The 27,748-nt window shown below is 43.5% G+C and overlaps 1 protein-coding gene across 3 annotated transcripts in view; it reads right to left on the bottom strand.

Annotated features, from left to right (window-relative positions):
• Positions 1-27,748, bottom strand: part of LOC135508305 (runt-related transcription factor 3-like) — an 87,724-nt gene that overhangs the window by 58,795 nt on the left and 1,181 nt on the right. The window lies entirely within an intron of this gene.

Here is a 27,748-nt window from a genome sequence, read left to right as displayed (position 1 = left end):
GACTATTTCTGTCCTATTGTTTGGACTGGCATCTTATATACGCCCTGTGTGTTGGCGTAACCGTTTTTGTTGCGCTGGGGAATAAATTTGACAATACGACTGAACCCTGCTCTCTGCGCCTGATTCCACCCACCACTCCTAGTTATCGTAACAATGTTTAGGATGCTTTTGGGAAAATGGGCCCTGTCAAAAACCAATTAGTGGAATTAATATCAGAATTGGGTCGCTGTCTAAACACTGTAATTTTAGGTCGATATTCTGTTTCTTTTACAATTATTGATTGTGATCAAATTGCCTTTTGTTACTTTCCTTGTGTAAAATTAGATGTACTAAATTACTATATTAGGCATAATTGATTGACTGGCTACCCAATCTCCTTGTTCCAGCCAAACGCTATGCCACACCCACAGACATTAGTTTCTTCTCAGCAATGAGTCTGGATCTGAGTTCCTCCCCAAGAATTTCTAGAACACAAACACATTCTAACCATTCTGATTGGTCCCAGAAACCAATGGGTTGGGTGAGAGCCAAGAACACATGTGGGTAAAGAGGGGTTTTTCATTATTGGCTTTGATACTCTTGATTGGTTAGAGATAATCCAATCACTGATGACTGATTTGTACAACACCCCTCATTTTGACATCACCACAAATGACTTAAACAATGGCAGTCTCACTGAAGTACTCTATGTAGCAAACATAGAGCAGCAGAAGAATTAAGGTTGAGTCATCAGGCAACATAATTGAGCCACTGGTGAAGAATTCTGTGAATGGGGTTAAATGAAGCTCAGCTCAAGGTAGGTAAGACTGCTGTGTCGGTCTGTGGCTGGACTGTTGATGCATGTTTATTAAGCCTTTGTGATTGTGGCACATGGTTATGAGGTCACCAAATCGATTCGCCCCATGTCCCAGACACACTGTTCTGTAAGACTGTGGCCAAACTGTGGAGTGAGTTGATGAAGTCCTCGTCCACCATTTCACTACTCCACCACTTCAACAAACAGCTTCTCCGTGTGTAACTGTGGCTCGACTGTGGCGCAGGTTTATGAAGTCATTACGCACCGCATCACCACCCCTGTGCCCAACACAGCCCCAAGACATGTTAGCTCACTGATGTTGCACTTCCGCACACTCCACACTGGGTAACCACACACCTACGGTGGGCAGGAACATTTACAGATCCTCATTCCCTGCCAAAATGGGAGTCTGTCTGTGATCCTCTCCCTCGACATCTCACACAAATATAGAACCGAATTGAGGGACCCAGCAAGGGGTGGTTTGGCTGAGCCAACCTGGACTCTGGGATAGACGTAACATAGTAAACCTTTATCCGTCTCCCTCCATTTAGTATGACAGAGTAAGTTGAGCATGGGGGCTGGGTAAGTTGAGCATGGGGGCTGGGTAAGTTGAGCATGGGGGCTGGGTAAGTTGAGCATGGGGGCAGGGTAAGTTGAGCATGGGGGCTGGGTAAGTTGAGCATGGGGGCAGGGTAAGTTGAGCATGGGGGCTGGGTAAGTTGAGCATGGGGGCTGGGTAAGTTGAGCATGGGGGCTGGGTAAGTTGAGCATGGGGGCTGGGTAAGTTGAGCATGGGGGCTGGGTAAGTTGAGCATGGGGGCATGGTAAGTTGAGCATGGGGGCTGGGTAAGTTGGGCATGGGGGCAGGGTAAGTTGAGCATGGGGGCTGGGTAAGTTGAGCATGGAGGCTGGGTAAGTTGAGCATGGGGGCTGGGTAATTTGAGCATGGGGGCTGGGTAAGTTGAGCATGGGGGCAGGGTAAGTTGAGCATGGGGGCTGGGTAAGTTGAGCATGGGGTCTGGGTAAGTTGAGCATGGGGGCTGGGTAAGTTGAGCATGGGGGCAGGGTAAGTTGAGCATGGGGTCAGGGTAAGTTGAGCATGGGGTCAGGGTAGGTTGAGCATGGGGTCAGGGTAAGTTGAGCATGGGGTCAGGGTAAGTTGAGCATGGGGCCAGGGTAAGTTGAGCATGGGGTCAGGGTAAGTTGAGCATGGGGGCAGGGTAAGTTGAGCATGGGGTCAGGGTAAGTTGAGCATGGGGGCAGGGTAAGTTGAGCATGGGGGCAGGGTAAGTTGAGCATGGGGGCAGGGTAAGTTGAGCATGGGGGCTGGGTAAGTTGAGCATGGGGGCAGGGTAAGTTGAGCATGGGGGCAGGGTAAGTTGAGCATGGGGGCTGGGTAAGTTGAGCATGGGGGCTGGGTAAGTTGAGCATGGGGGCTGGGTAAGTTGAGCATGGGGGCTGGGTAAGTTGAGCATGGGGTCTGGGTAAGTTGAGCATGGGGGCTGGGTAAGTTGAGCATGGGGGCTGGGTAAGTTGAGCATGGGGGCTGGGTAAGTTGAGCATGGGGGCTGGGTAAGTTGAGCATGGGGGCTGGGTAAGTTGAGCATGGGGGCTGGGTAAGTTGAGCATGGGGGCAGGGTAAGTTGAGCATGGGGGCTGGGTAAGTTGAGCATGGGGGCTGGGTAAGTTGAGCATGGGGGCAGGGTAAGTTGAGCATGGGGTCTGGGTAAGTTGAGCATGGGGGCTGGGTAAGTTGAGCATGGGGGCTGGGTAAGTTGAGCATGGGGGCTGGGTAAGTTGAGCATGGGGGCTGGGTAAGTTGAGCATGGGGGCTGGGTAAGTTGAGCATGGGGGCTGGGTAAGTTGAGCATGGGGGCTGGGTAAGTTGAGCATGGGGGCTATGTAAGTTGAGCATGGAGGCTGGGTAAGTTGAGCATGGGGGCTATGTAAGTTGAGCATGGAGGCTGGGTAAGTTGAGAGCATGAGCATGGGGTCTGGGTGAGCATGGGGTCAGGGTAAGTTGAGCATGGGGGCTGGGTAAGTTGAGCATGGGGGCTGGGTAAGTTGAGCATGGGGGCAGGGTAAGTTGAGCATGGTAAGTTGAGCATGGGGGCAGGGTAAGTTGAGCATGGGGGCTGAGCATGGAGGTTGAGCATGGGGGCAGGGTAAGTTGAGCATGGAGGCTGGGTAAGTTGAGCATGGGGGCTATGGGTAAGTTGAGCATGGGGGCTGGGTAAGTTGAGCATGGGGGCTGGGTAAGTTGAGTTGGGGCTGGGTAAGTTGAGCATGGGGGCTGGGTAAGTTGAGCATGGGTTGAGCATGGGGTCTGGGTAAGTTGAGCATGGGGCTGGGTAAGTTGAGCATGGGGGCTGGGTAAGTTGAGCATGGGGGCTGGGTAAGTTGACATGGGGGCTGGGTAAGTTGAGCATGGGGGCTGGGTAAGTTGAGCATGGGGGCTGGGTAAGTTGAGCATGGGGGCTGGGTAAGTTGAGCATGGGGGCTGGGTAAGTTGAGCATGGGGGCTGGGTAGGTTGAGCATGGGGGCAGGGTAAGTTGAGCATGGGGGCTGGGTAAGTTGAGCATGGGGGCTATGTAAGTTGAGCATGGGGGCTGGGTAAGTTTGAGCATGGGGGCTGGGTAAGTTGAGCATGGGGGCTGGGTTAGCATGGGGGTCTGGGTAAGTTGAGCATGGGGGCTGGGTAAGTTGAGCATGGGGGCTGGGTAAGTTGAGCATGGGGGCAGGTTGAGCATAGGGTAAGTTGAGCATGGGGGCTGGGTAAGTTGAGCATGGGGGCTATGTAAGTTGAGCATGGAGGCTGGGTAAGTTGAGCATGGGGGCAGGGTAAGTTGAGCATGGGGGCAGGGTAAGTTGAGCATGGGGGCTGGGTAAGTTGAGCATGGGGGCTGGGTAAGTTGAGCATGGGGGCTGGGTAAGTTGAGCATGGGGGCATGTAAGTTGAGCATGGAGGCTATGTAAGTTGAGCATGGGGGCATGTAAGTTGAGCATGGGGGCTGGGTAAGTTGAGCATGGGGGCTGGGTAAGTTGAGCATGGGGGCTATGTAAGTTGAGCATGGGGGCTGGGTAAGTTGAGCATGGGGGCTGGGTAAGTTGAGCATGGGGGCTGGGTAAGTTGAGCATGGGGGCTATGTATGTTGAGCATGGGGGCTGGGTAAGTTGAGCATGGGGGCTGGGTAAGTTGAGCATGGGGGCTGGGTAAGTTGAGCATGGGGGCTGGGTAAGTTGAGCATGGGGGCTGGGTAAGTTGAGCATGGGGGCTGGGTAAGTTGAGCATGGGGGCTGGGTAAATTGAGCATGGGGGCTGGGTAAGTTGAGCATGGGGGCTATGTAAGTTGAGCATGGGGGCTATGTAAGTTGAGCATGGTGGCAGGGTAAGTTGATCATGGGGGCTGGGTAAGTTGAGCATGGGGGCAGGGTAAGTTGATCATGGGGGCAGGGTAAGTTGATCATGGGGGCTGGGTAAGTTGATCATGGGGGCTGGGTAAGTTGTTCATGGGGGCTGGGTAAGTTGTTCATGGGGGCTGGGTAAGTTGTTCATGGGGGCAGGGTAAGTTGAGCATGGGGACAGGGTAAGTTGAGCATAGTGACAGGGTAAGTTGAGCATAGTGACAGGGTGAGTTGAGCAAAGGGACAGGGTAAGTTGAGCATAGGGACAGGGTGAATTGAGCATAGGGACAGGGTAAATTGATCATAGGGACAGGGTAAGTTGAGCATAGGGACAGGGTAAATTGAGCATAAGGACAGGGTAAGTTGAGCATAGGGACAGGGTAAATTGAGCATAGGGACAGGACATGGTAAGTTGAGCATAGGGACAGGGTAATACTATTTGGATGATGCCTTTGGCTGCTAGACGTTGGGGCGGCAGCTGGCCTAGTGGTTAGAGAGTTGGGCCAGGTTGCTGGATCGAATCACAAAGCTGACAAGGTAAAAATCTGTTGTCCTGAGCAAGGCAGTTAACCCACTGTTCCCTGGGCGCTGAAGACGTGGATGACGATTGAGGCAGCACCTCTCTGATTCAGAGGGTTAAATGCAGAAGACACATTTCAGTTGAAGGCATTCAGTTGTACAACTGACTAGGTATCCCCCTTATTTAATGAAAGAAAGATGGCATAAATATGAGGAAGTCATTAATTGCCTCCACATTTCTATGGTGGGAATTTGGCTATATGCTACTTTGAGAGACTTGTAATGTGAAGTAAAATGTCCAGGCCTCAAACAATGAAGGAGCATGAAAAATATAGTGATGCTAATGATATAGGCCTAACTGTCTGGTAGATGAAAAGTCTTTCCAAAAAAATGTTAACTAGCTACAAAGTAGCCTGTCAGACTATTTGTCAGACTATCAGTGGCCATTTCTTTTGCAAACTCCATCTCATGTGCTACAGAACACCACTAACCAAACAACAGTGCTAGGTGCCTGCACGCCTGAACTACACTAAACATCTACATTTCTTAGATTTTTCCCAGACATCAAAAGTGGTGTCCTGATGTGGTTTGCTATGGACTTGCTATAGTCTGGAACCAACAGGACCCTGAACAGCTTCTACATAGCTAATCAAATGGCTACCTGGACTACCTGCATTGACTCTTTTTTGCACTAACTTTCTTACACTTACTGTGTGCACACACTGGACTCTACCCAAACACACATACATGCATACTGATGCCACACACACACACACACACACACACACACACACACACACACACACACACACACACACACACACACACACACACACACACACACACACACACACACACACACACACACATACATACATACATACATACATACACACACACACACACACACACACACACACACACACACACACACACACACACACACACACACACACACACACACACACACACACACACACACACACACACACACACACACACACACACACACACACACACACATATGCTGTCTGTATGCACGTGTGTGTGTGTGTGTTGTGATGTAAGTATAGTGTTGAGGGATTAGTGCTTTTTGAGGTCGGTTCGGTTTCAGTTAGATTATTAAGAAATAATCACAGATCTCGGTTTTTAAATTAAATGTACTATGCATTATGTGGGTTGAATGCTGTATCAGCACTAAATTAATTAACCATAATTTATCCACTACCTGCATTGACTCTTTTTTGCACTAACTTTCTTACACTTACTGTGTGCACACACTGGACTCTACCCAAACACACATACATGCATACTGATGCCACACACACACACACACACACACACACACACACACACACACACACACACACATGCTCGCGCACACACACACATACATACATACATACACACACACACACACACACACACACACACACACACACACACACACACACACACACACACACACACACACACACACACACACACACACACACACACACACACACACACACACACACACATATGCTGTCTGTATGCACGTGTGTGTGTGTGTGTTGTGATGTAAGTATAGTGTTGAGGGATTAGTGCTTTTTGAGGTCGGTTCGGTTTCAGTTAGATTATTAAGAAATAATCACAGATCTCGGTTTTTAAATTAAATGTACTATGCATTATGTGGGTTGAATGCTGTATCAGCACTAAATTAATTAACCATAATTTATCCACATTTCTTGAACAAAATATTTGTTTTATCTGATGACTTTATTATTTAATTCCAAGTCATCTCTATAGAGTTGCTGCCTATGCTGACAAAATCCCCATTTTAGTAGTTCTTCAATGTAAATAAGGGTTTATGACTGCTGAATACCAGCTACCAATCATGACTTAGATCATGTATTTTCAGGCTTGCAAAGCAACTGCTTCTATCCCTCTCGATCGCATGTCCTCTCTTCTCTCTGTCCACAGACCGGATAAGTTTAAGCGGGGGTGTAATGGATTATGGTCATTGTAATTACCACGTTTTCTGCAATAAACTATGTAGTATTTTGGCCTGTTGGAAACTACAACTCACTACTATATTGCACAGTTCAGACTTGATCTAATTTATCTCTGCAGAAACTGCACATCAAGCTCACAGAAAAAAATGTAACGAAATGGAATTCAAATCAGTTAACCAATTTTGGTAACAAAAAATGTGGTTAATTGCTCAGCACTAACACACACATACACATCCGCCCACTAGATTAATTAGCTACATTTGTGGGAATTAAATTGGGGCGTTGTTATGTATCCTATCACACGGGCACAGAATACAGAACCTGTTTGGAGCAGAATATCACTTGCCAGACAACGCTGGAGCTGCTGCAGCTCCTCAACTTGTTTCTGCTGGAGTGAAACATGCTGTTATAACCCCAGTCATTTTGCTCAACAGCTCTAAATGCAATTGCGTGTTCAAACCATTTTGATTGGCACGATAAAAAATAGTTCATATGTGTATTTCTTAGCTGGTAATTTAAGCGCGCCTCCAATTCGCCATTCAAGTGCATAGGCAACAGTAGGCAGGCTATCAGCGTGTCACACACCACTTTGCAATGTGAGCTGGAGGCAGCATGCATTTTGAAAGCATATACTTAATTGTTTGAAGCATTTTGAAAACATATACTTAATTGTTTGAAACATTTTGAAAACATATACTTCATTTTTTGAAACATTTTGAAAACATATACTTCATTGTTTGAAACATTTTGAAAACATATACTTCAATGTTTTAAGCCTGAACGCCTGAAACCTGAACGCTTGAAATCTGAACGAGAGGCCCACACACATGCATACTGATGCCACACACACACACACACACACACACACACACACACACACACACACACACACACACACACACACACACACACACACACACACACACACACACACACACACACACACACACACACACACACACACACACACTCACCTCATACACTGCTACTACTGTCTATTTTCTATCCTGTTGCCTAGTCACTTCACCCCTACTATATATGTAACTACTTTAATTACCTAGTACCCTGCACAATGACTCAGTACTGATGCTTCCTGTATATAGTCATGTTATTACCTAGTACCCTGCACAATGACTCAGTACTGATACTTCCTGTATATAGCCATGTTATTACCTAGTACCCTGCACAACAACTCAGTACTGATACTTCCTGTATATAGCCATGTTATTACCTAGTCCCCGGCACAACAACTCAGTACTAATACTTCCTGTATATAGCCATGTTATTACCTAGTACCCTGCACAATGACTCAGTACTGATACTTCCTGAATATAGCCATGTTATTACCTAGTACCCTGCACAACAACTCAGTACTGATACTTCCTGTATATAGCCATGTTATTACCTAGTCCCCTGCACAATGACTCAGTACTAATACTTCCTGTATATAGCCATGTTATTACCTAGTCCCCTGCACAATGACTCAGTACTAATACTTCCTGTATATAGCCATGTTATTACCTAGTACCCTGCACAATGACTCAGTACTGATACTTCCTGTATATAGCCATGTTATTACCTAGTACCCTGCACAATGACTCAGTACTGATACTTCCTGTATATAGCCATGTTATTACCTAGTACCCTGCACAATGACTCAGTACTGATACTTCCTGTATATAGCCATGTTATTACCTAGTACCCTGCACAATGACTCAGTACTGATACTTCCTGTATATAGCCATGTTATTACCTAGTCCCCTGCACAACAACTCAGTACTAATACTTCCTGTATATAGCCATGTTATTACCTAGTACCCTGCACAATGACTCAGTACTGATACTTCCTGTATATAGCCATGTTATTACCTAGTACCCTGCACAATGACTCAGTACTGATACTTCCTGTATATAGCCATATTATTACCTAGTATCCTGCCCAATGCCTCAGTACTGATACTTTCTGTATATAGCCATGTTATTACCTAGTACCCTGCACAACGACTCAGTACTGATACTTCCTGTATATAGCCATGTTATTACCTAGTACCCTGCACAACAATTCAGTACTAATACTTCCTGTATATAGCCATGTTATTACCTAGTCCCCTGCACAATTTCTCAGTACTAATACTTCCTGAATATAGCCATGTTATTACCTGTACCCTGCACAATGACTCAGTACTGATACTTCCTGTATATAGCCATGTTATAACCTAGTACCCTGCACAATGACTCAGTACTGATACTTCTTGTATATAGCCATGTTATTACCTAGTACCCTGCACAATGCCTCAGTACTGATACTTCCTGTATATAGCCATATTATTACCTAGTACCCTGCACAATTACTCAGTACTGATACTTCCTGTATATAGCCATGTTATTACCTAGTCCCCTGCACAACAACTCAGTACTAATACTTCCTGAATATAGCCATGTTATTACCTGTACCCTGCACAATGACTCAGTACTGATACTTCCTGTATATAGCCATGTTATTACCTAGTACCCTGCACAATGACTCAGTACTGATACTTCCTGTATATAGCCATGTTATTACCTAGTACCCTGCACAATGACTCAGTACTGATACTTCCTGTATATAGCCATGTTATTACCTAGTACCCTGCACAACAACTCAGTACTGATACTTCCTGTATATAGCCATGTTATTACCTAGTACCCTGCACAATGCCTCAGTACTGATACTTCCTGTATATAGCCATGTTATTACCTAGTCCCCTGCACAACAACTCAGTACTAATACTTCCTGAATATAGCCATGTTATTACCTAGTACCCTGCACAACGACTCAGTACTGATACTTCCTGTATATAGCCATGTTATTACCTAGTCCCCTGCACAATGACTCAGTACTGATACTTCCTGAATATAGCCATGTTATTACCTAGTACCCTGCACAATGCCTCAGTACTGATACTTCCTGTATATAGCCATGTTATTACCTAGTACCCTGCACAATGACTCAGTACTGATACTTCCTGTATATAGCCATGTTATTACCTAGTACCCTGCACAATGACTCAGTACTGGTACTTCCTGAATATAGCCATGTTATTACCTGTACCCTGCACAATGACTCAGTACTGATACTTCCTGTATATAGCCATGTTATAACCTAGTACCCTGCACAATGACTCAGTACTGATACTTCTTGTATATAGCCATGTTATTACCTAGTACCCTGCACAACAACTCAGTACTGATACTTCCTGTATATAGCCATGTTATTACCTAGTACCCTGCACAACGACTCAGTACTGATACTTCCTGTATATAGCCATGTTATTACCTAGTACCCTGCACAATGACTCAGTACTGATACTTCCTGTACCATGTTATAACCTAGTACCCTGCACAATGCCTCAGTACTGATACTTCCTGTATATAGCCATGTTATTACCTAGTCCCCTGCACAACAACTCAGTACTAATACTTCCTGAATATAGCCATGTTATTACCTGTACCCTGCACAATGACTCAGTACTGATACTTCCTGTATATAGCCATGTTATTACCTAGTACCCTGCACAATGACTCAGTACTGATACTTCCTGTATATAGCCATGTTATAACCTAGTACCCTGCACAATGACTCAGTACTGATACTTCCTGTATATAGCCATGTTATTACCTAGTACCCTGCACAATGACTCAGTACTGATACTTCTTGTATATAGCCATGTTATTGCCTAGTACCCTGCACAACAACTCAGTACTGATACTTCCTGTATATAGCCATGTTATTACCTAGTACCCTGCACAACAACTCAGTACTGATACTTCCTGTATATAGCCATGTTATAACCTAGTACCCTGCACAATGCCTCAGTACTGATACTTCCTGTATATAGCCAACTCTGCATTGTTAGATAAGGACCCGTAAATTGGTGTGCCTCTGCTACTCTGTCATCGCCTCTATCAAGCTCAGACTCCATGTCATCAGATGAGACCTTGTGTTCCTCTGCTACTCTGTCACAGCCTCTCTTTATACAGCTCAGACTCCATGTCATCAGATGAGACCTTGTGTTCCTCTGCTACTCTGTCACAGCCTCTCTTTATACAGCTTAGACTCCATGTCATCAGATGAGACCTTGTGTTCCTCTGCTACTCTGTCACAGCCTCTCTTTATACAGCTCAGACTCCATGTCATCAGATGAGACCTTGTGTTCCTCTGCTACTCTGTCACAGCCTCTCTTTATACAGCTCAGACTCCATGTCATCAGATGAGACCTTGTGTGCCTCTGCTACTCTGTCACAGCCTCTCTTTATACAGCTCAGACTCCATGTCATCAGATGAGACCTTGTGTTCCTCTGCTACTCTGTCACAGCCTCTCTTTATACAGCTCAGACTCCATGTCATCAGATGAGACCTTGTGTGCCTCTGCTACTCTGTCACAGCCTCTCTTTATACAGCTCAGACTCCATGTCATCAGATGAGACCTTGTGTTCCTCTGCTACTCTGTCACAGCCTCTCTTTATACAGCTCAGACTCCATGTCATCAGATGAGACCTTGTGTTCCTCTGCTACTCTCTCACAGCCTCTCGTTACACAGCTCAGACTCCATGTCATCAGATGAGACCTTGTGTTCCTCTGCTACTCTGTCACAGCCTCTCTTTATACAGCTCAGACTCCATGTCATCAGATGAGACCTTGTGTTCCTCTGCTACTCTCTCACAGCCTCTCGTTATACAGCTCAGACTCCATGTCATCAGATGAGACCTTGTGTTCCTCTGCTACTCTCTCACAGCCTCTCTTTCACACAGATACACATTTGTTTTCTTATTTGTCAATATACCTCTTAAGTGTCATAAGGTACATTTTTTTCATCCCTTGGTACTGAACTTCTCCCCTTCTCTCCCTTCCTTGGTTGCTCACTAAAGAACCTCAAGAGGGGATAGACCTGTGCTTGTTTTACATTTGTATACACAGGGCATGATGATGTCTGCTCCATCTTGAGTTCATATGCATGACACATTGCAAAAATACTCTGCATATTATGCATAAAACTGACAATATGTAATCATCATTTGCATGGGGTATTCAATCAACCTTTTTTGTTCTTCTAACTTTTAAAATGATGACCTCTTCTTAAATATTTGGTCACATGATTTGTTTTGTGTATGCTTTCCTAGAAACAATGGGTGGCTCAACTAACCCTTTGGCTCAACTTATTCCACTCTCCCCTAACCTTCTGTCATATGTAACAATACCAAACATAACATATCATCCTAAACTGGCTGTCACAGATTTACGTCTACTATGTTACGTCTAGTCTTTGAGGCCAGGCTGGCTGAGTCCCGAGCCCGCCGGCTCCAAAAATAAGTTGTGAGGCGAGGCGTCCCTCTTGCACAAAGGCAAAGCCCCATAACTCAGTGTTTTCCCAAAATGAAATCGCATGTGAACCGAATATTAGGAAGCATGCATGGCTGCCAGCAACCGCCAAGCCATTATAGCTGGGCCTGTAAACCACATTTTCACCAGCAGACAATGCCCCTTTGTGCTCGTGTGTGGCTGTCCCCTCTGCCGTAACACAGAGTGGAGCCCTATACAATTAAACAGTGTGGATGAGGAGAGCAGAGAGCAGAGCAGAGCAGCGGAGAGGAGAAGAGAATGGAGAGGGAGAGAGAGGAGGAAAGCTAAACAGAGGGGAGGAGAGAGTTGGAGAAGAAGAGAGGAGAGAAGAGAAGATGTATAGACTGGAGTGTCAGTTCTGTTCTCTAGTTAATTAGTCACAGTCGCGTCAGGAGAAGGAGGCAGGGGAGCCTGCCCTCGTTTAGCCTCGTGGCGAGAGGGACCTTTCATGTGGTTGCTCACGGAATGCTGTTGTTCATTCCTTCCTGCAACAAAAGCCACATGTTTTTATTTTTTTGTAGAGCATAGGGCCCCTTCCCTCTGGAAATATGAAGGAACACGACAAGGTATGTCACGTATGAGTGGTATGACTGCTAAGAAGAAAGGGCTAGCCGCTAAGGAATTCACCAAACAATCCCTAATCCCTGACTGTGCCAATGTGATGGGCCTACTATACTGTCTACACACACACACACACACACACTCAAACACACACACACACACACACACACACGCACACTTACTCACTTAGTCACTATCTCATCTGTTGTCTATGCAGCTATCCTGCCCCGTTAAACTTCTTTCGTCCTTGTTTGGGTATTTAAACAAAGGTCATCCCAGGTTCTGTCACACTCTTTCAAGTGAAAAGATGCATAAAAGCATTTCCATATATTGAAATCCCATTTATTTCCCTCTTCACTGTACTTCAATCTCGCCAGCCCTGTCTGGCTCACCACAGAGCAAGACTAGAATCAAACAGTGACCCAGGGCCTGTTTCCTGACAACTGTCCATGGCACTTTCCACTGCAGACGTGAGACAACTCTTGGAAGCAGCGAGCTCCTGCAATGGGCCTGAAGGCTTTCATCCCGATGCAGGAAGGGTGAGGCTCCTCCTCTCCGTCAGAGAGTTTCAAGAGCTCAGGAGACTCACAGACATACAGTAAATCCTTTTATAACTTGCAATAAAACTACTCTTGTCTTTTGTGCACAAAATTATTACTGTCAATCATCAAATTGAACCCAACTGAGTTTGAATTCAATCATAATAAGTGAAGGGATCAGCATCATCTCATCAGCATCATCGCTGTGATTTTTATTGAATTCTTGTCTCTTTCACAGTGTCTGGACAGACGGAGACTCTCTTTCTCCATTCCATTCATCTCTCTCTGTCTCTGCCTCTCTATGAGCTCCGAAGTGTGTTTCCTCTCATAATCTTTGTGACTAATCCCTAGTGGCATTGCCTTTGTGACTAATCCGTAGTGGCATTGCCCATGCGTAGTTAGCACCTTGCCCCATGTAGTGTAGCGTACTTACCTTTCCTCTCTCTCTGTGACTCAGAGCCTCTGAGAAGACCTAACTGATCACTACAGATGTAGGATCTTAATTTGATCACCCTGTTGTGGGAGAACTTTCCTGCAATGCAGTACATGTAAAACCTGTAGTGTATTTGAGGTTTAAAATGGCTTCTGAAGTTTGCAATTTCCACTTAGACATTTCCAACTATGTTTTCCCTTACGAAAAAGGTATCAACCCCTACAAAAATATTCATTAATTATAACCCACATAATAATTAGTATGTCCTGTTGCTGCAGGATTAATTTCCTGTTGTAGCAAACTGGCTCAAATTAAGATCCTACATCTGTAATCATCTGATTGCTGTGTTCGGCCACTCGGGCTCCTCAGTGCCGGGGCGGGCCAGGCTAACGACGATGACAACAAACAAGCGTTTATAAATCCAATCAGGAGGATGGAGTCTGGCTGGTTGTGTGGTGATTAGCCTGATCAAACCCATAACAGGCTTCTAGTCTACTGACTGACTGACTGTTTGCTGTGAAATGATGCTGATTAAAGGATCGTTGGTTGGCCCCGAGCTACATGTAACACACAAGTCTTTCTGTTGGCTTGGTTATTGGTTGGTTACGTTAGCAGGGGTAGCCCTGTAGTCTACATCCTGTCTCAATGCCAAAGGGATGGTGGATGAGATGGTGTGAAGATAAGAGGTTTCTTGTTGATGGTAACGTTCAGGTTCAGTGTAGGCTGTGTGGCCGCGAAGAGCAGAGTCTGGTTTGTGAGGATTTAAATCACAGTGGTTTACCTTTCAGCTGATGGTGTGTTGGTGTTTGACAGTATGGGGGAGAAGGTGAGAATAAATGATTCATCACCACTGCCAGGGAGGATGGTTTACAACACAGTATTTTTAGACAAGTCAGCGTCTACCCCAAATGTGGGTTTTCCTGGACTGTTATAAAATCAACAGGAGGCCATCTGTGACCTCTTACTGACTATTACACTGAGGACAGACAGGATTGAGAGGGAGAGAATGACATGGTCATCATGTTGACACACTGTACAGTACTTCTCTCTGACTCAGCACACAGAGATACTCTCAGTCAGCTGTCTGGACATGTGTGTGTCTGTATGTGTGTGTGTGGAGAGGGCTGCGTGTGTGATGTGTGTGTGCAGCCTCCGTGTGTGATGGGTGTGTGCGACGTGCGTGATTGTCTGTGTCCTGTCTGTGAGAAGAGTTTCAGAGCCAGATGGAGTGACCTAGCACTAGACAGAGAAGGGAGAGAGAATGGGAAGGGATAGAGGGACCACTTCTGCTCCATAGCTAGGGTGGGTGGGTGGGGGTGGTGGGGGGGGGGGGGGGTATTCCCCGTGTAGGGCTTTCTGCTGAGGGATTACAGAGCTGAGCAGCTGGAGAGAAGGTACAGATCACACCAAGGTTACCTCAGGTCAGTCTTATAGGGGGAAAATACTTCTTCTTACATAGTTTTTTTTGTAGCATTCTTTCCATTCTTGGTATTCTTGTCATGTTCACTATCAATAAAGCAATTGTACACGAGAGGGCAAGCTTAACAACTTTTTTAGCACGGTTGTGCTGCATTCATACTGTAGGTACGAGGCTGAACTGAGTACCGTAAATCAGCACAGCCAAAAAGTTGTTTTGTCATTTTGCACAACCTTGAGGGTTGCCAATTTTTTTTTTGAAACGTTATTTTGAGAAATGTATTCATAGGCTACTGTTTCATTCCTCAGCCTAGTCCCGACACATCTACAGTTTGTTTGCTAGTCAAGCTGGCTGGCCATTCATTCTATCGGTTAGGTTGCCAGAGATGCGACCCAGTCTAAATCCAGTCGTTCAATCTAAATGTTCCGTTGCCATGCGGGCTGGCAACATTCTCATCGCTTGCTTGCTAGCTAGCCAACTACTGCTAACACAGTTGCGTCAAACCGTGCAGCTAGAATAACAGAAAAGTAGCTGCATTTCATTTATTTTTTTTTACACTTTTTTCTAGTTGACAATTCTTTGTATATATCCATAAAAATGATGCTGATTCATGATTTCGACTGGCTGAGAAAAGATGTCCAAAATTGAATCCATGTTGCAAATATCGAGAGACAGACAGCAAACGTTTGTACAAACCCCCATTGTTGCAAACCAAATGTTAGGCTTGAAGCAAGGGGAAATAATGTTTAGATGCCTTTCACAGTGGAGATCCAGTAAATGAATTGGCTGGCTTGGCTGATGGGACAGTGAATGAGCAGGGATTCCTCAGATGGAACCGAAAACAAGATTCCCATTTTTCCGTCATCGGCTTACCTGTGCTAAACTGAATGTTTAGTATGGCTGCGAATGCGTCTCAACACACTGTTAGTTTTGACTAACCCGTTGTAGAATGGTCTTTTCAGTATTGAGTTTCATTATACAAACGTTGTTAATTTTTAGCTACCCATTTGACAAAACACTGCGCCTCGCTATGGTATCTACATACTATACAAGTAGAAATTCCCCAAATCCTGTGACTGGTAAAATACATTATGACCACCAACACTAAATTGACTGGCATTTGCTTGAAGACATTAATGTAAAAGCCAAATCCCTTATATCTGCCAAATATAGTCTTAAAGTACAGTACATTAAAGAGGGTTCAGTTCACAGAGGACAGTTTCACTATGACTAATATTGTGTCCAAAAAGTCAAGAAGTAAAAATTCCCATTTCTGAAATTTTCGTCTCTTGAAATAACTTTTTATATTTTTTGGGCAGGTTGTCACATCCCTAAATCATGCGTTTCATTGCACCAAAGACAATTAACTAAACGTAAACAACTTGAGATATTTCTTTGAAAAACCGAGAAAAAAGTATAAAAAACAATTTCATAGCCTACAGCTTCTATATCCTATCATTATCTGCATTTTTCCTCCACCGTAATTAACTTTTTTTTTATTGCTTTTGGGAAGAGGGATGGGCGATGGATGTTTTGAGCAAGATTAAAGATTTCTTGTAATGAAGGGAAAAAAGGCTTCAGTCTTAACGTTCAGTTTGACCTGTTTTTGCTGTTGAATTGCTCCATGTCTCCACATTAAAACCAGATGACCAGATGTGTCATACTGTACATAGGCAACTGAAATGAGCTGAATGTGAAAATAAACTAAAAGCCGCAATAGTTGTCATACACTATCCTAAATGGGCTGATTTGTCTTTATGTTGTGGCTACAGATAGGATGTTTTTCAAAGCATCTGTTTAACGGTATTCACTAAGCATGCAGGGAGGGGGTCATGCCTTCTGAAAATCAACAACATGCTCTAGAAGTTTCAAATTCAGGTCATATGGACTCCAATTATTGTCTCGGTTTGTTTAATCTTGTTCACAAGATAGCGTTACAAACTACATATAATGAATGTATATTCAAGGAGTATCTTCATTTGCACTCTTTAATTTCCTTTAAATTAGTTGTTGGTTATGATCTAGTTTCTCCTTCACTAGCCCAACACTTCTAACTAGGGACTTGCTTGGGAAATGTTGAAATCAAAGTTAATTACACGGTAATACACACTTAATGACATGGCAATTAAGACTTAATAGTACTTATATCATCTTCCTGTAACTTAATTATTGCCACACTTAGGTCACTATGCCATAATCACTGGTGGTATTAGACTGTTGCTTGTCCCTAAATGTCAGCTGCCTCACTGCATGAAACCAGCTGTAGCTTAGGGCATATGTTATACAACTGCATAATAAGTTAAATAAAACATTAACAGCCTGGGTTTGTTCATAATTCAACTGTCTCTCAGACGAAAGGGATGAGGTCATGAAGAGCACGATAGTAATGATGTGGATTTAACCAACAGCATCATAAGGGCCTAATGAAATATTATCAGCTCATAAGAGAAGGTGATTAAACTTAAAGAAATGATTCGTCTGAATACAGCAGCCATATATAGTAGATGGGAGACTTTAAAATATCAAATAAAAAACTATATTATGATCATTTCTATCTCATTATCCAGTTATCCACGTATTGTCGTCGTCTGAATAATTTCCTGCCTTGCTTGCTAGTGTTCCCGTTCCGATATTTATTTTCCACATCGAAGGGTCCCAGTTTAAATAACTTGTCTAGACGTTATAAATTGCGCTGACATCCCAGTGCATTGTATCATGACAGACTTGAACATTTGTGTCTCTCACCATACCAATTATTTCATTCTGTAATTATTATGGAAGGGTATAATACATATTTTCTCCTTTTTGTTCGTCTGAGGGTGGTGTGGTAATGTATTTAGCATACATTCACAGCGTTCAGTCTCCTCAGAACTGCCATAGACAATCAGAGAGCTGCTCGTAACGTGCAGTCTAACTCTGGATGAACTGTGCTAAAGGGGCTGAGACTCCACATACAGCTTTCTTCATTCTTCATCCAGTCTGTCACAATGGCCCACTGGCCGGGAACCAGCATCAGATCATATTCACAGTACACACCAGCCATGCCATGCAATGCAAAGTCTATCTTTAGCTTGTTTTCAAGATTCATTTCAGAAACATGTTGGTCACCCCTCCAGTGATGTTTGTTGATGGAAATATAAGTTGTTTGCCTTTCCAAAATACTTACTTGTCCAAACAAAAAATATTCTTCAGCTGTCCCCATTGGAGAACCCTTTGAAGAACCCTATTTGGTCCAAGGTAGAACCCTATTGCGTTCCATGTAGAACCCTTTCCACAGAACCCAAAAGGGTTCAACTTGGAGCCATGTGGTTGCTGGTTGACCACCAGAAAACGTTATTTACTACAACACTTAGCACAACTTTAACCTTGACCAACATTATATAGAGTTTAACATGCTCAGCCAAACAATTTAGGGGAGATGGGGTTTGGGGGTTGATTGACCACAAAATCAGCAAATGTCTCCTCCCTTCCTCTACCTGGAAGCCATCTTGTTGGCGAACCCTGAAGGCGTTTCCCATCAATGGGTATAGACAGACAGTGAAAACGATGAGACAGTCCAAAAAGTAAATAAGTACCTCAAACGTTTACAACACTAATCAAGTCCAGAGCGTTGCTCCCATCCAATATGCCCTCAGAGTTTTATAAATAGATATTATACTCGGCTAAATTGGAGACAGGATTCCGCTACTCGGTGGCCGTTGTGAGTTTTTCATTATTTGCCTAGCTTTCGAATATTGAAACTCTTAATATCTGGTTACAGATTTCAGCTCACTCAGCCAATCTCCATGTTTTGGCTTTGAAGGCCCGACGCTCGGCAGAAAGGCTTTGACTGGCTTCCAATTAAGTATATTATTCATTTAGGAGGGGGGAAAAACACACCACATGTCTAAGTGATTAATAAATTCCCCGGGGGCCATTCTTCCTCACTGCAGATTTCTACACTTTTGATAGTAAGCTACTGTCTAGTAACTTATGACACTGCCACAATAACTTTGTTGTAATGTTTTTGGCATCAAAGATCTGATCCTTACGTTAAATTCATCTTGAGGATTTTCCGTAATGTTAAAGAATTCATTTGAGGGTTTTACCCAAAGTTTCTCACACAATTCTAACAGTCATGACTCTTTCAGCTTTTAATTTCCGAGTTGTAGAACTAACCAGACCACCTCCCAGAATCCACCAAAATAACCCCACTACTACCGTGGCAAAGCATTGTACATTTTTTTCTCACACAGAAATTAACTTTCATTCATACAGTGCAACAAGCCAAACATATAAAACCATTCCCACCCTAATAAACTGGAGCCTTTTTTCAGACGCAAAGGAACTGGCTCCCCTGAGCGTTACAGTCTGAACGTCCTCCTGTCTAAAGGGCCTGCTGGGAAAACAAGCTTCCCAACTAGGAGGAAAACAACTAGGACGAAAAGTAGTCAGGGAACCAAACCAAGTATATGACCCAGTGCCTATGCCCAGTCCGACTCACTGTAAACTAGGTACATCACCTGGCTCAAACACTGAATACAGCCAAAGTGGAAGGTTTGTAACCCAATAAAAGTCAATAAAGAAAGTGAGTGTGGGCTTTTTATCCCTATGCGTATTAACAAGATTTCCAGAATTTGAGATACCAAGCTATTAATGCTAGTTCTGTGAGTATTTAGCATACCTCAGATGGTTATATCTCCAGTAATGGTTGGATGCTTGGTGTGTCTCTGGATAACAGGTCTGTTGTGAGAGAGGAGCAGGTGTAACCTCATTGTGGTTATTATTGGAGAACGACACAAGCTGTTCGTCTGTATCAGATTAGCGCCTTTAGAGAGCCTCTCCATCTCGCACACTTACACTCAGCCATAGTGTACTAACTGATCTAGTATTATAAATACCGTAAGAGCTTCAGTGTCCCTCTCTCACTTCTCTTTGCTCTTTTCTCTCTATTTTCTCTCTCCCCTTCTCTGTGCTACAGGAGTGAGGTTTTTGAGGTGAAGCACATTCTTTTCTCACGCAAAGCGCATCAGATGTTGCACATCACATGCTCATATGTGTTCACTTCTCAGCTTGAGATATGCTGCTGCTTAATGTGATGGAACTAAGAATATCATTTTATACTTGCTTGTGGACAGGGTTTCTGCGCGTGCTTTTATTGATATATTCAGAACATTTCTGAACACATTAATCAATGTGTAAGCTATACAGGATCTCTCTTGAGTTGCTAATCAATAGAGATAGATATTGAAACAATTCTGAAGAACTTTTGATATTGACAATTTTCTGAACTAGTCAAATTAAAAAGTTCATGACTTCTGGTAAGATGTATATAGTGCATTTGGAAAGTATTCAGACCCCTTGACTTTTTCCATATTTTTTTTAATGTTACAGCTTAAAATTGATAAAATACTTCAATCAATCTAAACACAATATCCCAGGTATTTAGACATTTTTGCTAACGTATTATTTTTTATTTATTTTTATCACATTTGCATAAGTATTCAGACCCTTTACTCAGTACTTTGTTGAAGTAACTTTGTCAGCGATTACGCCCTTGAGTCTTCTTGGGTATAACAGTACAAGCTTGGCACATCTATATTTGGGGTGTTTCTCCCATTCTTCTCTGCAGATCCACTCAAGCTCTGTCAGGTTGGATGGGGAGCATCGCTACAGAGCTATTTTGAGGTCTCTCCAGAGACATTCGATTGGGTTCAAATCCGGGCTCTGGCTGGTCCACTCAAGGACATTTAGAGACTTGTTCCCGAAGCCATTCCTTCATTGTCTTGGAAGTGTGCCAAGTTCCTGTTGGAAGGTGAACCTTTGCCTCAGTCTGAAGTCCTGAGTGTTCTGAAGCAGCTTTTCCATCAAGGATCTCTTTGTACTTTGCTCCGTTCATCTTTCCCTCTATCCTGATTAGTCTCCCAGTCCCTGCCGCTGGAAAACATCTCCACAGTATGATGCTGCCACCCCCATCTTCACCGTAGGGATGGTGTCAGGTTTCTTCCAGAGATGACTCTTGGCATTACGCCAAATAATTCAATCTTAGTTTCATCATACCAATGATTCTTGTTTCTCTTGTTTCTCATGGTATAGTTCCCTTAAGGAAAAGCACCTAGAGTCAATCTGTGAGAGCTTCCCATGTTTGGAATACACTGCCATCAGTCACACATAACTGCACCACCGATCACACTTTCACAAAAAAACATGAAGACATGGCTAAAGGCCAATCAGACATAATCCCTAGTTGTGTATTGCCATTTACCATGTTGTCTGTTGTCTGTAGCTTGTGAGGTGTGGAAAAACTGTTGCTTTTATGGATTCTTTTCTTGTTGCTTTTTGTGCTATGTTGTTCTGTCTGCATGCTATGTCATGCTTGTCCTATGTTGCTCTGACTGTGCTTACTGCTCATTGATTGTCTGTATTGTTATTGTAATTATTTTGAATAACCTGCCCAAGGACTGCGGTTGAAAATGAGCCTGGTGGCTAAAACCGTCACTTTTACTGAAATGTTGATTAATGTGCACTGTCCCTGTAAAAATAAAAATAAACTCAACTCAACTCATGGTCTGAGAGTCCTTTGGGTGCCTTTTGGCAAACTCCAAGCGAGCTGTCATGTGCCTTTTACTGACGAGTGGCTTCCCTCTGGCCAATCTACCATAAAGGCCTGATTGGTGGAGTGCTGCAGAGATGGTTGTCCTTCTGGAAGGTTCTTCCATCTCCACAGAGGAACTCTGGAGCTCTGTCAGAGTGACCATCGGGTTCTTGGTCACTTCTGTGGAAAGGTGACCAAGGCCCTTCTCCCCCGATTGCTAGGCTTGGATGGGCGACCAGCTCTAGGAAGAGTCTTTGCGGTTCTTGGGGACCTTCAATGCTGCAGACATGTTTGGTACCCTTCCCCAGATTTGTGCATTGACACAATCCTGTCTCGGAGCTCTACGGACAATTCCTTCAACCTCATGGCTTGGTTTTTGTTCTGACATACACTGTCAACTGTGGGACCTTATATAGACAGGTTTGTGCCTTGTCAAATCATGTCCAATCAATTGAATTTACCACAGGTGGACTCCAATCAAGATGTAGAAACATCTCAAGGATGATCAATGGAAACAGGATGCACCTGAGCTCAATTTCGAGTCTCATAGCAAAGGGTCTGAATACTTATATAAATAAGGTATTTCAGTTTTTTTTTAATACATTTGCAAAAATGTCTAAAAACCTGTTTTCACTTTGTCATTGTGGGGTTTGTGTGTAGATTGATGAGAAAAAAACATTTATTTAATACATTTTAGAATAAGGGTTTAATGTAAAAAAAGATGTGGAAAAAGGGAAGGGGTATGAATACTTTCCGAATGCACTGTACAGCCACTTTTCCATTTAGGATTCATGTATCATAGGATTAAAGTCAGGACTTGGAAGCATAAAGTTATCCACAAACATTAAGCAGTCTCCTTGATTTTTTCAAACCGTTCCTCCTAATTACAGTTTGATTTCAATCAAAAAAAAGAAGATCTTGGCCAAATTGTTACGCCTGTGTAATGCAAGTTGTTAAACTAACCGCCAGAGTATCTTGCTTACATGAGGTAGTCTTTATTTGAAATGCTTTCAAATTGAACTGGAGGATTGAATGACTTTTGGCCTTTGTTCTGTTACAGTTTGGTTTCATTTTCTAGACTGAACGAATTGTAAAAGGATATTGCATATTCACTAATGATTTCCAATGGAGATTACAGCTTTAAATGTTCTCTTTGTTTCCAGCCTATCTTTCGCATGCACCTCAGTTTCCCTTCTCGCTACAGTGATACTTCTGAAAAACTAAATCAAGCATCCGAATCCCATTACAAAAGAACCCTACTAAGTATGAGATCTGATCCCAAGTCAGATCTTATTCAGACATTAGAGAGCAACATGTTAATACTTGAATGGAGGATAATCAACCAACAACTACAACCTCACGACTGCATGATAATCAACAATGAAGAGATGAGAGAGATGCAGAAAGAGAGGAGGAATAAGAGAGAGAGGCATACTTAGTGATGCAGAGAAAGAGGACAAAGGAGAGAGAGAGAAAGATATGGTGCAGAGATGCGGCTTTGTCAAGAGGAAACTATAAATGACTGAGTAGCTGTCTGAGCTGTGAGAACACTAGAACACCATCCTCTGTCACTCTGCTCACTGTACTGTGGTTCCAGTAGGGATATCAAAGGCTTGTTTTCATATGAGCGGCAGATGGGAGTGTGTGTGTGTGTGTGTGTGTGTGTGTGTGTGTGTGTGTGTGTGTGTGTGTGTGTGTGTGTGTGTGTGTGTGTGTGTGTGTGTGTGTGTGTGTGTGTGTGTGTGTGTGTGTGTGTGTGTGAATGTGTGTGAGTTTGTGTGGGTAGCGGGGGAACCGGGACTCCAGAAATGTTAAGATATATTCTGCAAACAATTAGGAGCTGGTAGTACTTCTCTTGTGGCTGTCTCTAATTAACACAACAACCAGGCCTCAATAAAGTGGAGATTTTTTTGCCATTTTTTGTTGTAGCAGAAACAGTGGGAACCAATCTCCCAGACCTCCTCAGATTAATGGCTCAGTGACTCTCACAGCGACGTGCTCTCGTTAAAATGGCATGTTAGGGACTTTTTAGATTGATAGCAAAATAATATGAATCAAATTTTGAAGCAGCTAAAAAGAGAGGAAACTGTGTAATACTTATACTCCCCTGCTTACACTTCCCTACTTACACTCCCCTGCTTACACTCCCCTACTTACACTCCCCTGCTTACACTCCCCTGCTTACACTCCCCTACTTACACTCCCCTACCTACACTTCCCTACTTACACTCCCCTACTTACACTTCCCTACTTACACTCCCCTACTTACACTCCCCTACTTATACTCCCCTACTTACACTCCCCTGCTTACACTCCCCTACTTACACTCCTCTACTTACACTTCCCTACTTACACTCCCCTTCTTACACTCCCCTACTTACACTCCCCTACTTACACTCCCCTGCTTACACTCCCCTACTTACACTCCCCTACTTACACTTCCCTACTTACACTTCCCTACTTACACTCCCCTACTTACACTCCCCTACTTACACTCCCCTACTTACACTCCCCTACTTACACTTCCCTACTTAAACTCCCCTACTTACACTCCCCTACTTACACTCTCCTGCTTACACTACTCTACCTACACTTCCTTATTTACACTCCCCTGCGTACACTCCCCTACTTACACTCCCCTGCTTACACTCCCCTGCTTACACTCCCCTGCTTACACTCCCCTACTTACACTCCCCTACTTACACTCCCCTACTTACACTCCCCTGCTTACACTCCCCTGCTTACACTCCCCTGCTTACACTTCCCTACTTACACACCCCTACTTACACTTCCCTACTTACACTCCCCTACTTACACTCCCCTACTTACACTCCCCTACTTACACTCCCCTGCTTACACTCCCCTGCTTACACTTCCCTACTTACACACCCCTACTTACACTTCCCTACTTACATCCCCTACTTACACTCCCCTACTTACACTCTCCTGCTTACACTCCCCTACTTACACTTCCTTACTTACACTCCCCTGCGTACACTCCCCTACTTACACTCCCCTGCTTACATACTTATACCCTACTTACACTTCCCTACTTACACTCCCCTACTTACACTCCCCTACTTACATCCCCCCTACTTACACTTCCCTACTTACACTCCCCTACTTACACTCCCCTACTTACACCCCCCTACTTACACTTCCCTACTTACACTCCCCTACTTACACTACCCTGCTTATACTTCCCTACTTACACTCCCCTACTTACATAGCCCCTACTTACACTTCCCTACTTACACTCCCCTACTTACACTCCCCTACTTACACTTCCCTACTTACACTCCCCTACTTACACTTCCCTACTTACACTACCCTGCTTATACTTCCCTACTTACACTCCCCTACTTACACTCCCCTACTTACACTCCCCTACTTACACTCCCCTACTTACACTCCCCTACTTACACTTCCTTACTTACACTCCACTACTTACACTTCCCTACTTACACTACCCTGCTTATACTTCCCTACTTACACTCCCCTACTTACACTCCCCTACTTACATAGCCCCTACTTAGTGTAAGCAGGGGAGTGTAAGTAGGGGAGTGTAACGATGATCTTTGTCCCTATGTGCAGTTACAAACTGTAGTCTGGCTTTTTTACGGAGGTTTTGGAGCAGTTGCTTCTTCCTTGCTGAGTGGCCTTTCAGGTTCTGTCGACATAGGACTCGTTTTACTGTGGATATAGATACTTTTGTACCTGTTTCCTCCATCATCTTCACACGGTCCTTTGCTGTTGTTCTGGGATGATTTGCACTTTTTGCACCAAAGTACGTTCATCTCTAGGATACAGAACGCATCTCCTTCCTGGGGCGGTATGACGGCTGCGTTGTCCCATGGTGTTTATACTTGCGTACTATTGTTTGTACAGATGAACGTGGTACCTTCAGGTGTTTGGAAATTGCTCCCAAAGATGACCCAGACCTGTGGAGGTCTACAATGTTTTTCTGAGGTCTTGGTTGATTTCTTTTGATTTCCCCATGATGTCAAGCAAAGAGGCAGTGAGTGTGAAGGTAGACATTGAAATACATTCACAGGTTCACCTCCAACTGACTCAAATACTGTCAATTAGCCTTTCAGAAGCCATGGAAGTTTCAACTTTGTGCATGTAAACGTCTGATCAGCTGGAATTGTGATACAGTGAATTATAAGTGAAATAATCTGTCTGTAAACAATTGTTGGAAAAATTCCTTGTGTCATGCACCGACTTGCCAATACTATAGTTTGTTAACAAGAAATTTGTGGGGTGGTTGAAAAACGAGTTTTAATGACTCCAACCTAAGTGTACGTAAACTTCCGACTTCAACTGTATTTATTTGGACAGTGAAGCTAAAACTTTTAATTTGGCTTTATACTCAAGCATTTTGGAATGTAGAGCAGAGTTCTATGTGAGGCGACAGTACAGAATGTCACCTTTAATTTGAGGGTATTTTTATACATATTTTTTAGCGTTTAGAAATTAAAGCACTTTATGTGTCTCGGCCCCCCCATTTGAAAGTGTCATAAGTATTTGGACAAATTCACTTACAGTGCATTAATGTACAGTGCATTTTGTCCTATCCTAGTATCAAATGAAGGTTAAGCTTGTGACTTTACAAAATTGTTGGATGCAATTTCAGTTTGTTTTGGTTGTGTTTTAGTTTATCTTGTGCCCAAAATAAATTAATGGGAAATAATGTATTATGTCATTTTGGAGTCACTTTTATTGTAAATAATAATAGAATATGTTTCTGAATACTTTTACATTGATGTGAATGCTACCATTATTATGGATAATCATGAATAAATCGTGAATAATAATGAGCGAGAAAGTTACAGATGCATAATTATCATGCTCCCAAGAAAACCCTAACATCCATTGTTATTGGTAATGGTGAGAGACTTTGCGTGCTAGGAATGTGCGACCAAATACTGAACTTCTGACTAAATGTAGTACACTATAAGTGAATTTGTCCCAATACTTATGACACCTTCAAATGGAGGGAGTGGATTCACAAAGTGCTTTCTAAAATGTAAAACAGAGTTGTTTTAAAACATCCTGAAATAAAAGGTGACATTCTGTACTGTTGCCTCATATAAAGCATTTGATCTCAAATCTAAAATGCTGGAGTATAGAACCAAATTAAAAGTTTTAGCTTCACTGTCCAAATAAACACGTAGGGGAGTGTATGTAGGGGAGTGTAAATAGGGGAGTGTAAGTAAGGGAGTGTATGTTCTGGTTGTCATAGCAGAATATCTGACTTGTCTAAATCTAAAGGTTGAGAGTGTTTGAAATAACTGTGCAGTGGGTGTTGGCTGAGGTTCTCTCACGACAACACTCACTGAAAAACCTAATTGAATCATCTATCACTATATGTAATCTAATTTTACTACATTATTATCAAATAATCGTATAATTTATTGTTTTATTATAACAGCTGAACAATTCTCTAACTTAACTTGAAGTCAAGGTAGGATGTACTTCCAAGTAAGGGCTGCTGGATTGAGGTAACCATGGAAACAAATGGCTCCTTCATTAAGAGCAGTCTTCAGCATGAGTGTAATGCACTCACCTCACCACACAGGCCAAGAGTACCTCCTGTAAGTAGTGTAGGAGACAGACCAATGTTTCTTCTCTTTCTGTTTTATTGTATTGCTGTGTTCCAGTAAAGGCTGGTCAGCCTTCCTCTTACTCTCCCAGAGAGCTAGAAAATCTCCCACTTGATGCCTGTGGTAAGAAGCCCATTACGGTGTGCACCATCAAGACTACATAAAACACAGCACTGAGGCCCAAAGCTGTAACGACCCTGTCTAACGGCCTCAGCTACTGTACTGACCCATGCCAACTTTCATCCAATTAAATAGGAACGTTAAGGACATTTGTGTGGTGGAAGGATACCAGAGAGGGTCTACTCAAACACCAAAATAAAGTTTCACTTTCAGAGGTGTTGCTGTCCCTTTTTGTTTTGAAGTAAACTCGCACACACACACACACACACACACACACACACACACACACACACACACACACACACACACACACACACACACACACACACACACACACACACACACACACACACACACACACACACACACACACACACACACACACACACACACACACACA

Source organism: Oncorhynchus masou, chromosome 21, assembly GCF_036934945.1.
Source record: "Oncorhynchus masou masou isolate Uvic2021 chromosome 21, UVic_Omas_1.1, whole genome shotgun sequence".
NCBI classification, from domain to species: Eukaryota; Metazoa; Chordata; class Actinopteri; order Salmoniformes; family Salmonidae; genus Oncorhynchus; species Oncorhynchus masou.
Note: the sequence above shows the minus strand (reverse complement) of the source record. Positions and strands in the feature narration are given on the sequence as shown.